Below are 12,970 nucleotides of genomic sequence, written 5' to 3'. Positions count from 1 at the left end.
TCCTAACATTGATCTGTAGATTCCATATCATGTCATTCAAAATCCTAGCTTTTTTGTAGAAGTTAAAAAAAGTGATTCTAAAATTCATATGAAAATAAAAGAATCTAGAATGGTCAAAACAACTTTGCCAAAAAAAAAAAAAAAAAAAAAGAAACATTCACACTACTTGATTTGAAAACATAAAGTTAAGTATTCAATATGTGATTCATTGTGACATTTGCATAAAGGCAAACAAATAGTTTAGTGGATCAAAACAATTTTTCAACAAAAGTAAAAAGCATTTCTTGGAGGTTTGATAGTCTCTCCAAAATCAAATGGTTGAGCAGTTAAAATTCAGTATCCTCCATACCTCTCCATACAATGAACTTACATCTATACATCACACCATATACAAAGATTAATGCAAAATGGATCTTAGAATTACATGTAAAATATAAAAGAATCAAACTTCTAAAGCTGTGTTGTGAATGACATCAAAATAATTTATAAAAGAAATTGATGTTTGAATTGATCAAAATTAAAATCATTAGTCCTTCAAAGGATATAGTTAGTAGAATGAAAAAACAAGCCACAAACTTAGAGAAAAAAATTCGTAAGTGATTTATATTCAGAAGATGTTAAAAATATAAATAACTCGAGAAATGCAACAAAAATCAACCGAAAAAACAAAAAAGCAAAAGATTTGAAGAGATACTTTTTCAAAGAAGATACATGAATAAAATATACACATGAAAAAATAGTCAACATCATAAGTCACTGGAGAATAAAAATTACAATATTAGTGTATTCCTATTAAAAGGCAAAAATTGGAGAGAGGGTCAACATGGCCGAGAGGTACCAGACTCAGACAGAAGCTCCCTTCCAGAGGAAAGGATAAAGTCCAGAAAACACCCAACAAAGTCAAAGACTGGGAGCCCAGCCAAGAGAGAAGAGTGATACTGGCAGGACACCTCTTCTGAGGCAAACATCGACTCCTGGAAGGCAATCTACAGGTAAATAATACACCCCAAAGCAAAAGTGTCCATCCCCTTCCCCTTTGTTTCCTCTTCAACCGCTCCCCTGAGTCTCTTACAGGTGATCGATGAACAGAGGGCCTATTCTCTCACTCCACGAGTGAGAGCTGCCGACAGGGAAATCTACTACCCTGGAGGGACCCTACTGAGACTTGGAACACCCTCTCCCAAGCAGAAAAGTGGAACTGGCATTCGCACTGCCATTTTGAGTTTCCAGTCCACCCTCCCCCCCCCTTGCCCACAGAGACAGCTAGAGGAGACCCAAGAGCAGCATCCACCCACCCTTGCTAGACCAAGCCCCTGTCCTAGTCCTTCACCGAGAGAACTGCTTAATCCACGCTTCCTGTGCCAGACTGATCCCACCAGCCAGAGCATTCTGTGCGCAGCTGTCTCCCTGGCTGCTTCCCAGGGCCTTGGCAGCCCACAACTGTGACTGACTCCTCCGAGAGAGGGCTGCATCACCCCACAGCTGCGCACACGGCCCCGGGGCCTTGGGGGCCCTCAATCACGACTGACTCCTGCCAGGGCACGCCGTCTCACCCTGCCTGCCCTCCCACTTCCTGGGGCCTTGGCAGCATGTGCCCAGGAGACAACTAGAAGAAGCCACTGGCAGAACGGTTTTAGGGTTGGTCTCCAAAAGGTGTGAATTCAGCATGGGGCGGAATCAGCAGAAAAACTCTGGTAATCAGAACAACCAGAGTAGATCAACCCCCCCCCCAAGGAAGGATGGGACAGACACAATTGAAGACCCATTCCATAAACAGATGTCTGAGATGTCAGAAATTGAGTTCAGAATCTGGATAGCAAATAAGATCAACAGAATGGAGGAAAGGAGGGAACTAGAATTTCAAATTATTCAAAAGCTGTCCCAGGAATTCAATGATTTCAAAGATAAAATGACCAAAGATTATGATACACTGAAGCAAGAGGTTGCAGCCCTTAAAGATCTGAAGACCACGGTTGAATCCCTAGTTCAGAGAATGGACCAGGCAGAATATAGGATCTCAGACGCTGAAGACAAAGACTTTGAACACACCCAATCATCCAAAGATCATGACAAATGGAGAGCAAAAACAGACCACTCGCTCAGAGAGCTCTTGGATAATTCAAAGAAAACTAATATTCGCCTCATAGGAATCCCTGAAGGTGACAAAGTTGCGTCTCAAAACACAGAGGCTCTCCTTCATGAAATTATGAAAGAGAACATTCCAGATATGCCAAGGGATCCTGAAATTCAGATAGCAGACAGCTTCAGAACCCCAGCGCTACTCAAGCCAAACAAAACATCCCCCAGGCATATCATAATCAACTTCACTAAAGTTAACATGAAAGAGAAAATCCTGAAAGCAGCTAGATACAAGAAAACATTAACTTATAAGGGGAAGAATATTAGAATGACTACAGATCTCTCTGCTGAAACCTTTCAAGCTAGAAGAGGGTGGGCATTGACCTTCAACCTCCTAAAATAAAACAAATTTCAACCCAGAATCCTGTATCCAGCTAAACTGAGTTTCATTTATGATGGAGAAATTAAATACTTTAACAACATTCACATGTTGAAGAAATTTGCCATAACTAAACCAGCCCTCCAGGATATCCTCAGACCTATCCTCCATAATGACCAGTGCAATCCTCCACCACATAAATAAACCCACCCAGAAAATTTTGATCAACTTCCAATCTCCACAGTGACAAAAGGAACAAAGATGTCCACTGGACTTTCAAAAAACTTGATACCCCAACATATACCAGGCTTATCAATAGTCTCAGTCAATGTGAATGGCTTAAATTGCCCACTAAAGAGGCACAGGCTGGCTGACTGGATACAAAAACTCAGGCCAGATATTTGCTGCATCAAAGAAACTCACCTTACTTTGAAAGACAAGAATAGACTCAGGGTGAAGGGATGGTCATCTATATTCCAGGGTAATGGAAAGCAGAAAAAAGCAGGTGTTGCAATTTTATTCGCAGATACAGTAGGCTTTAAACCAACAAAAATGAGCAAGGACAAAGATGGTTACTTTATATTTGTTAAGGGTAATACTCAATACGATGAGATTTCAATTATCAATATTTATGCACCCAACCAGAATGCACCTCAATTTATAAGAGACACTCTAACAGATATGAGCAACCTGATTACTCCCAGCTCCATCATAGTTGGAGATTTTAATACCCCTTTGGCAGTGCTGTATAGATCCTCCAACAAGAAGCTTAGCAAAGAAATTTTGGATTTAAATTTAACCATTCAGTATTTGGATTTAACAGACATCTACAGACCATTTCACCCTAATAAAAATGAGTACACATTTTACTCATCAGTTCATGGAACATACGCCAAAATATACCACATCTTAGGTCACAAGTCTAACCTCAGTAAATTTAAAAGAATCAGAATTACCCCTTGTATCTTCTCAGACCACCACGGAATAAAAGTTAAACTCAGCAACGACAGGAATCTACAGACCCAAACAAAAACGTGGAAGCTAAATAACCTTATGCTCAATGACAATTGGGTCAGAGACAAGATCAAGAAGGAAATTACCAAATTCTTGGAACTAAACAACAATGAAGAGACGAGTTATCAGAACCTCTGGGATACCGCAAAGGCAGTCCCTAAGAGGGAAATTTATTGCACTGCAAGTCTTCCTCAAGAAAATGGAAAGAGAAGTTAACAACTTAATGGGACACCTCAAGCAGCTGGAAAAGGAGGAATACTCCAATCTGAAACCCAGCAGAAGAAAAGAAATAACCAAAATTACAGCAGAATTAAATGAAATTGAAAACAAAAGGATTATACAACAGATTAACAAATCAAAAAGTTGGTTTCTTGAAAAGGTCAATAAAATAGATAAGCCGTTGGCCAACCTAACCAAGAAAAAAAGAGTTAAATCTCTAATTTCATCAATCAGAAATGGTAAAGATGAAATTACAACAGACCCCTCAGAAATCCAAGAAATCCTCCATGAATACTATAAGTGGAAATGTTGAAGAGGCCTATATCAAGTTCTGAAATATCATCAACTATACAAAATCTCCCTAAAAAGAAAAGCCTGGGACCAGATGGCTTCACATCAGAATTCTACCAAACTTTTAAAGAAGAGCTAACACCTATACTACTTAACCTTTTCCAAAATATAGAAAAAGATGCAATACTACCCAACACATTCTATGAAGCAAACATCACTTTGAACCCCAAACCAGGAAAAGACCCAACAAGAAAAGAAAATTATAGACCAATATCTCTAATGAATATTGATGTGAAAATATTCAACAAGATCCTAACAAACAGAATCCAGCAACACATCAAACAAATTATACACCATGACCAAGTGGGTTTTATCCCAGGATCTCAAGGCTGGTTCAACATATGCAAATCTATAAATATAATACACCACATAAACAAATTAAAAAACAAAGACCATATGATCCTCTCAATTGATGCAGAAAAAGCTTTTGACAATATCCAGCATCCATTCATGATCAGAACACTTAAGAGAATTGACATAGATGGGAGTTTTCTCAAATTGATAGAGGCCATCTATAGCAAACCCACAGCCAATATCGTATTGAATGGAATCAAATTGAAATCATTCTCACTCAGATCAGGAACAGGCAAGGTTGCCCATTGTCCCCATTGCTCTTTAACATCATAATGGAAGTCTTAGCCATAGCAATTAGGGAACAAAAGGCAATCAAGGGTATTCACATAGGATCTGAAGAGATCAAACTCTCACTCTTCCCAGATGACATGATCATATACCTGTAAAACACCATGGACTCTTCTACAAAACTCTTAGAAGTGATGAAGGAATACAGCAGCATCTCAGGTTACAAAATCAACACCCATAAATCAGTAGCGTTTATATATACCAATAATAGTCAAGCTGAAAAAACAGTGAAGAACTCTATTCCGTTCACAGTAGTGCCAAAGAAGATGAAATACTTGGGAGTTTATCTAACAAAGTATATGAAAGATCTCTATAAAGAGAACTATGAAACTCTAAGAAAAGAAATAGCTGAAAATGTTAACAAATGGAAAAACATACCTTGCTCATGGCTGGGAAAAATTAACATTGTTAAAATGTCTATACTACCTAAAGCAATATATAATTTTAATGCAATCCCGATTAAAGTTCCATTGTCATACTTTAAAGATCTCGAAAAAAATAATACTTCATTTTATATGGAATCAGAAAAAAACTCGAATAGCCAAGACATTACTCAGAAACAAAAACAAAGCAGAAGGAATCACGCTACCAGACATCAGGCTATACTATAAATCCATTGTGATCAAAATAGCATGGTACTGGCACAAAAACAGAGAGGTATATGTATGGAACAGAATAGAGAGCCAAGAGATGAACCCAGCTACTTACCGCTATATGATCTTTGACAAGCCAATTAAAAACATTAATGTGAAAAAATTCCCTATTTAACAAATGGTGCTGGATGAACTGGCTAGTGACCTGCAGAAAACTGAAACTGGACCCACACCTGTCACTAGTAACTAAGATAGACTCTCATTGGATTAAAGACTTAAATTTAAGACATGAAACTATAAAAACACTAGAAGAAAATGTAAGGAAAACTCTTGAAGAAATTAGCCTGGGCGAATATTTTATGAGGAGGACCCCCTCGGGCAATTGAAGCAACATCAAAAATATTCTACTGGGACCTCCTCAAATTAAAAAGCTTTTGCACATTCAAGAACACAGTAAGAAAAGCAAGCAGACAGCCCTCAGAATGGGAAAAGACATTTGCTGGTTGTGCTTCTGACAAAAGTCTAATAACCAGAATCCACAGAGAACTCAAACGTATTAGCAAGAAGAAAACAAATGATCCCATCTCAGGGTGGGCAAGAGACTTAAAGAGAAACTTCTCCGAAGAAGACAGATGCATGGCCTACAGGCATATGAAAAAATGCTCATCATCCCTAATCATCAGAGAAATGAGAATCAAAACTACTTTGAGATATCATCTAACACCAGTAAGATTAGCCCATATCACAAAATCCCAAAATCACAGATGCTGGCGAGGATGTGGAGAAAAGGGAACACTTCTACACTGCTGGTGGGAATGCAAACTAATATGTCCCTTTTGGAAAGTCATATGGAGAACACTTAGAGATCTAAATATAGAAGTGCCATTTGATCCTATAATTCCTCTGCTAGGTATATATTGAGAAGACCAAAAATCAATTGGGCTGTTCACTGCAGCCCAATTCACAATCCCTAGGTCATGGAAGAAGCCCAAGTGCCCATCGACCCTTGATGGATCAATAAATTGTGGTATATGTATACCATGGAATATTATGCAGCCCTAAAGAAAGATGGAGACTTTACCTCCTTCATGTTTACATGGATGGAGCTGGAAAATATTCTTCTTAGCCAAGTATCTCAAGAATGGAAGAAAAAGTATCCAATGTACTCAACCCTATTATGAAACTAATTGTTAATTATCATAGGAAAGCTATAATCCAAATGGAGTCCAAGAATATTGGGAAAGGGGTGAGGGATGGGAGGGTGGGGGGAGAATGGGTGTAGGGAGGGTGATTGCGGGGATCACGCCTATGCTTTTTCCTATAAGGGTACATGTGAATCTTTCTAAATGTCGAATAGAAATGTCTTAACACAACCATTATGAGAATGACATGATGGCTATGTTGGACAATTGGATGAAAGTATTTCAAATTGTATATGGAAACAACACACTGTACCCCATGATAGGATTAATGTGCACAAATATGATCTAATAATAAAAAAAGGCAAAAATTAAAAATTGAACATACAAATCACTGAGAATGTGGAAGATCTGGAACTTTCACACTGTTGATGATATTATTACAGGGATCCTCTAACTTTTTAAACAGGGGCCAGTTCACTGTCTCTCAGACTGTTGTAAGGCCAGACTGCAGGCCCGGGACAAGGCGTCTGCTAAGCAGGACAGGCAGCAGCGGCAGGCTGGATAAATGTCCTAGGTGGGCCACAGTTTAAGGACGTCTGGATTAGAAGATGGTGCAATCATTTTCTGAAACAGTTTGGCAGGTTTTTGAAAAGCATTAAAAAAAAGTTAAACAACTACCATGTCATTTAGCCATTCACGTCTAGGTATTTACACAAGGGAAAATACAGCATATATCTATACAAAGATTTATACATAAATGTTCATATCAGTTTTATTGTAAAAGGAAAAATCTGGAAATGATCCACATGATCATCAGCAGGTGAACATAGTGGTATATTTATACGGTGGAATTCTACTGAGTGACAATGGGCTATGACACAAACAATAGTGTGAATAAATCTAAATTTATTCAACTTAGAAGAAGCCAGGCAAGAATGATTACATACAACATGATTATATTTGCATAAGTCTACAAAATGCAATCAGTCTATAGTGACAGTAAACCTATCAGTGATTCCTTGTGGAGGGCTAAGATGAGGTTGGCGGGAGTGACCAGAAAGAAGCAGGAGAAGCCTTTTGGGGGTGATAAATATGTTCACTATATCGATTCTGGTGATAGTTCTTCACGTGTACAGATCTGTCAAAACTTATCAAATTTCAATTTTAAATATGCGTAATGGATGTATGTCAATTATGCCTCAGTTAACAATGAAAATTAAAATACGAAACCCTTTAATTATAACAAAGTAAATCCATGTGTTGCATGTAAATGCACACATACGTATATAACCCTTTGATCACATAAAAACGGACATAAACCTGAGGCTTTTACTCTAGGGAAGTATTTCCTTATATTCTTGTCTGATTTGAAATAATTTTCTTTCAGCCTCATCAGGGTAGAGATAAATAAAACAGCAAATTAACTCTTCTATCTAAAAATGTCCATTACTCTTTTCTTACGAACAATTTACTTTTCATTAGTGACTAAAGCCCTTTTTTGACCATGGTGATTTTCATTCCTTTATGTCATAGTTTCCTTGTTTATTCAAAAGTGCATTAGTCAGTAGAAGATTGTGTCTAAATTCCATATTTTGTCTAAATCCTAGATGGCAATAAGTGACCTTTCTAATTCAGTTATTTTCGCTGCCAATCTGGGAATCAGGACCAAGGTGAATTTGTATATATCACCTGGAAAAGTTTGTTAAAATTATCAGTACTTGATTCATGCCCTTGTAAATGCTAATGCCTGCCATAGTAGAGAATCTTTGTTTTTTAAAAGCCTTCTTCTGTTGATGTTTAATGCATGGTCAGTCTTGGGAACCACTGGTTTGTTTCTGGACATTAGAACTTGTTTAGAAATGGTAAGAACTAGAAAAATCCTCATGAGTGGATCTGCATCAATGCTTTTAGATCAAGAAAATACATACACATTTCTTCAAAGGATTAATCAACTGTGATTAATAATGTAGGAAAGTTAGTTCCTCATAGAAAGCAATAGGCCCTAAGTTTCCTCAGCTACTGAAGGAAAAGGGGACTTTCAGGCTCAGAGGCCTAGACAAGGGTAGAAGTGGTAAAAAATAAATGCTCCTTTAGTTCCTATCCTCATAAAACGATATAAAATGCAACTGTATGTTTAGAGTGTATTTGTAGAAATTTAGGGTGACATGACAATTTTACTCCATGCCATTCATTACTCCCTTGAAAATAAATAATATCCTGATATAGAAACATAATATGGGCCACACATACTCATGTCTTATTTTGGCACAAAATATTTAGATGATTTCTGCAAGGCTCCACTTCATTTAGCTTGCAATTAAGAACGGTTTCAATCTTAGGCAAAACACTGGGGAATTACATTTACAGCCAAAGCCATCAGTTTTGTGTTGCATGCAAATACCATCCTCCCCTCTCCCCACTTATTCCCCAAAACTCATTACTTTCAAAATTCTATTTTAGTGAGTATCAAGGATCATTGTATCCAAAACCCCTTCTGGAGAATCCACTGGAGAATGATTAGATTTTAATGACAGAAAGGCTAGTGTCCCTTTCCTGAGATAATTTCCACACTGCGGTTAAGCAAAAAGACAAGAGATTTCCATTTCTTTAATGTTTTTGACTAGATTTTCTGAGTAACTTCTTATTTTGAAACACCTTAAGTGATGGATAAAAAATTGAAAAGCAAATACAGTCAAACCTCCATAGCTGACCACCTCCCTACAGAAGAACCTCCATAGCTGACCACCATCCCCGTGAGTTGACCTAACTTTCACAGACCAGACATGCACCACGTCTATGTACTGATACTGTAGCCCTAGTTCCTTATGTTGACCATCTCTGTTTGTTGACAGCTTGTTATGGTCCCCTGGGTGGTCAACTTACAGAAGTCCTGTATTGTAAATGTAGAGCTGAAGTAAATCAATATCTATGGCTCAGACTAATGGTGGAATGGAACATTAGAATGACAACTTTCTGAGCTGGTGCTAAAGCTTTGCTCCTGGGGAAGAAATGAACTTCTGTAGCTTGGTTGCAATGTACACAGTAAGATGGAGGATGAAACAGGGCATAGTAGTAGTGAGTAGGAACTGAATTTTCCATATAAAGCTGGGGTATGCAAATGTGGTAGACCTCCCATGGAATGTCAGAATAGAAAAACATAATTTCCACTATGACAATAAAATAAGCCATAAGCTTTTTTATTGTCACTTGGTGTCTGGATGTGGAGGGAAAAATATCCCCCTTAGAATTTGAACTCAAATACGTAGCAGATGGTACTGAATTCCTGTATCACACACTCCAGGTCTGTCTGCACTTTCAGCTGCAGCTGTGGACAATTTCCATGCATGGAGCAGACTACTCACCCCATGTAGCTTCTACCCCCCAGCTTTTCTCTAAAGCCAAAACACCTCTTGGAGAAACCTCAATTAATGGAGGATGGGAAAGAGGAAAAATATTTCTCAACTTTTCCTATTTTTTCTCAGGGCACCTCTAGAATGCTGACCCCCATTTACCCTTGGCAATGACCCAGCTCAGCATTGTACCCTCTGTGAATGCTGGGTTTGCCCTGTTGGTCTTCACTCCCTCTGTCTGACACCTTGGAATCACCCCTCGAATACATCGCCTGCATATAAGTCATTACATATGTATATCAGACAATGCTTTCAGGAAAATACACAGTAAGACAAAGATTTCACCTTGTGTGAGCTGAGGGGTCATTTTTACGTTGCCTAGGTGATCTGCGTATCCTCCAGCTGAAAGTACTGAGGTCAAACTCTACTTTGAGTAGCAGATCCTTCACGCACCTGACAGAAACCAACGTGACTAACTGTCAGTAAACGTTCTCAAACCAAACCGTGTAGTGCCACTTCTAAGGAAGTTCCTCTCAAACAAGTTCAACATAACACATTACACTCCCTGAAAGAAAGAACGCATGAAAAGTAGGTTCAGGAGCTAACAACTGTGTGATTAACTGTTGCTAATGGCTTAAACAGCATTGATTACATTACCTCACAGTTCTAAGATCATGTCCTCAGATAGAGCACAGAGGGCTTGTTTGTTTCACTTCCACACTGTCAGGCAGACTATTGGGGGCTTGGAATTATGCAAAGACTTGATTAGGAACAGATAAGCTACTTGCAGTCCTAACTCCCACAGTGGCAGTGGCACGGCTGCCTGGTTGGCAGGAGGCCTCATTCTTCTCCATGTGTCTTTGTACACAGGGGGACCTGAGTGTCCTTACAAGTGTCCTAGGGGATAGCTTCCCTCAGAATGAATAATACAGAAAACTGAGGAGGAGGCTCTGATGTCTTCCATGACCTAAAATCACAGATCACATGGTCACGTCTGCATCAGGCAGGTGAGTCCTGTTAAATGTGGGAAGGATTAGACAGGACTGTGAATGCTGAGAGCCGGTGGCTATTAGGGAAATCTGAAGGTTGCTCACCACAGTGACTTCACGGATTTGTATCAGGTCAAATCAACTCAACCGGACTGGTGTTCCCCAGAATTCTCCAAGCGTACTTCTTCATTAGTAAGGCCAGGAGAGATACTTTGCATGAGATCTGGAAGGGGGACATGAAGCAGAAGCTACAGTCCTCTTATTTCCAGGTCAGTGCTGAGACACTGCACATGATGCAGGTTGTGGTCAGTCTGCCTGTGCACCCTGCTAGAGTCTGGTGGTAGGAGGTCCCACAGAAACGCCACACCTGCCACATCCCTCCTTTCCACTGCTCTGACTCCTGAGTGAGGTATATTTGAGCTCAGGTCAGTTCCCCCTATAGCTCATCGTGATTCTGAAGTTGAATGTGCGGAAGCTGGGAAAGACTGACGTGGGTGCCAGTGTTCCAGTGGATTCTGGCTCAGTCCTGCAGGTACTATCTTGGTGTTACCACCCACATTTCTCTTTCTGACTGCTTGTCCTGATGAGTTCAGGCTCAACACCCAACACAGGAAATAATAACCTCACAAAGATTTCCCAAACAGCTCCCACAAATATATAAGGCAAATCCCTCTCACAAATCCTTTATTATACTCAAATCTGGTGGCACTGCTTCTTAGATCAAACTCTGATTGACACAGAGACTATGAAATAAGTAGCTTTAAAATGAATAAAGCAGGGAAGAGTAAATCAATTACTGTAAGAGATAAGATAACATAAAAAGCAGATCTATTTGAAAATAGCCCACATAGAAGTTACACAAATAAAAAAATATTAAATAAAGGAAAGCCTTTTAACTTATGAGCCTGTTAGCAAGGTATATACTCTGAACAGGATATAGGTGGCCGAGACAAAACTCCAAATAAACAATAGTTTAAATAAGATGCATGATCATATATCTTTCATAAATGTAAATGGTTCAGGACTTCTGTGACTGACCAGGCATTTCCACATTGTCAACAAATCAGAATCATTTTTTTTAACAACTCTCATAAGCTTTTCTACCAGGGTCCAGCATGGACATCTGTACTCACAGAGAAGTGAGCATCTTAGAGCAGGCTGCTATAACAAACTACAATGAACAGGTGGCATAAACAATATTTGCCTCTCTCTGTTCTGGAGGCTGAGAAGTCCGACACCGAGGTGCAGGCAGATTCCATGTCTGGCGGTGAGGCCCAGCTTGCATTTACAGCCAGCCAGCTTCTCCTTCATCTCACACAGAGGAAAGAGGATGAGCACACACACCGTGGCCTCTTCTTACAAGGGACCAATCCTATTCATGAGATTTACCGGCAGGACCAAACTGCCTTCTAAGTGCCCCACCAAATACTATCACATTGAGATTAGGGTTTCAACAGATGAATTTGGGGGGACAGATATATTCAGTTCATTGTAGTGAGGAAAAAGGAATGGGAAGACTGCTTCATTCCCTTTAAAACTGGAATCCAAAGGTTGTGACACATTAATTTTACATATTTACCATTGACCTGACCATAAGTTGCTATAATAAAGGTTGGAAAATGTTCTATTTAGATAGGTGGACATGTACCCATCTAAAAAAATATTACAAGGAAAATATGCATATTGAGAAAGAAAATTATAATTTGATACGATGATTAAAAACCAGGTAAAACAATTCCCACGAGGTGATTAGTAAACAGAGAAAAAGGTCAGAGGATTTTAGAAAGACTAAAAACAGGTTTGAGGGAGGAAAAAAGTAGGAAGGTAAAGTCAGAGATTGGAATAGGATAAATGGAGCAGAGGTTGAGATACTCATTATGAATTTTTCAAAATAAATAACATGAATTTTAAGATTAGAGAAGCACACTGGAGCTGGGGTAAAATAAAATAAATAAAATTACACAGAGTAGTAAAACCAAACACCTGAGACATAAGGAAGATCTTTAAAATCAACATAAATAACCTATAAGGAAAATGGTTAGATTTTTCATAAAAATCTACATTTGAATGCATTGTGGTGTTCTCTGGGAAGTAAATCTCCAAGCACCTTTTAAATAAATAACACAATAAACATGCAAAAAATGACCTGAATTCTGAGATAGAATCAAAGAACAGTGAGCTGCCTACAAGACGCAAACAAGAAAGAAGGAGC

The sequence above is a fragment of the Otolemur garnettii genome, unplaced genomic scaffold, assembly GCF_000181295.1.
Source record: "Otolemur garnettii isolate 467f Iridium unplaced genomic scaffold, OtoGar3 scaffold00054, whole genome shotgun sequence".
Classification (NCBI taxonomy): domain Eukaryota; kingdom Metazoa; phylum Chordata; class Mammalia; order Primates; family Galagidae; genus Otolemur; species Otolemur garnettii.
This window is presented reverse-complemented; position numbering follows the sequence as displayed.